Source organism: Arachis duranensis, chromosome 4 (genome assembly GCF_000817695.3).
Source record: "Arachis duranensis cultivar V14167 chromosome 4, aradu.V14167.gnm2.J7QH, whole genome shotgun sequence".
Classification (NCBI taxonomy): Eukaryota; Viridiplantae; Streptophyta; class Magnoliopsida; order Fabales; family Fabaceae; genus Arachis; species Arachis duranensis.
Genome location: NC_029775.3, coordinates 81,911,693 through 81,913,067, shown reverse-complemented (window position 1 = coordinate 81,913,067; position 1,375 = coordinate 81,911,693).

The following is a 1,375-nucleotide window of genomic DNA, read 5'->3' as shown; positions in this document are numbered from 1 at the left end:
TCTGGGTCATCTTTCAGTTGAGGGAGTTTAAAGATCTCCCTGATTTTGTCAGGATGGGTATGAACAATCTTTCCTCTGACTAAGGTCCGATGGTCATAGAGAGTAGCTCCAATTATTCTTTGCTTTTCTGTCTGCCATAGATTAGCATAGAACTCCTGAACCATGTTCCTTCCCACTTTCGTTTCAGGATTGGCTAGGATTTCCCAGTTCCTGTTTCGAATTTGCTCTTGGATCTCCGGATATTTATCTTCCTTCAGGTCAAATTTGACTTCCGGGATCACTGATCTGTGACTCATTATTTTGTAGTAGTGATCTGAATGTTCTTTAGTTAAGAACTTCCCTTGATTCCAAAGTGGTTTTGGAATATTCTCTTTCTTGCCTCTTGGGTTGGGTTGTTTTCCTTTAGGGGCCATGATCAAAGTGAGAATATTTTTGTGATCACAGATAAGCACACCAAACTTAGAGATTTGCTTGTCCTCAAGCAAACGAAAGGAGAGAAGAGGAATAGGAGGAGAGCAAGTGTGGAATGGTGGATGAGGAGAGGGGCGCCGAAAGTGGATATAAAGGGAGAGGGTGGGTATTCGAAAATAAGAAAAAGATATAAGATAAAAGATATGATTTATAAAAGATAAACATGATAAGAAAAGGATATAATTTAAAAAAGATATGAATGATTTTTAAAAAAAAATTGAAATATATAATGTGAAAAAGATTTTAAAAGATAATTAAGTTGGGAAAGAGCTTGGAAAAAGAGTTGGATTGGATTGAAAATCAATTATCTTTATGGATTTAAGATGCATGTAAAATCTTTGAAGTAGAGATTTCAGAAATTAGAGATTTTAGAAATTAGTATTAAAATTTTTGAAATTGAGGGATGATATTTAGAAACATGTTTATGCAAGAAATCATAAACTAAAACATAAAAATTAGAAAATTTTTGAAGAAAATCGAATTTTACCTCCTCCCCACCATCCTGGCGTTAAACGCCCAAACGCTGCATGTTTTGGGCGTTTAACGCCCAATTGATGCTTCTCCTGGGCGTTCAACGCCCAGCTGCTGCTTCTTTCTGGCGTTGAACGCCAGGAAGTGCTTTGTCACTGGGCATTTCTCTAAACGCCCAGGATGCTGTGGTTCTGGCGTTAAACGCCCAGAAGGTGCTTCTTTCTGGCGTTTAATGCCCAGAAGATGCTCCTTTCTGGCATTTAACACCCAGATGGCTACCCTTACTGGCGTTGAACGCCCAGTGGGTGCTTCTTTTGGGCGTTCAACGCCCAAAACGTTTCTTACTGGCTTTTTGATGCCAGTAAGCTTTCCAAATTTCTCTGTAACTCTGTGAATTCAATCAATTGCTATTTCACCTTTTGAAGATACTCTA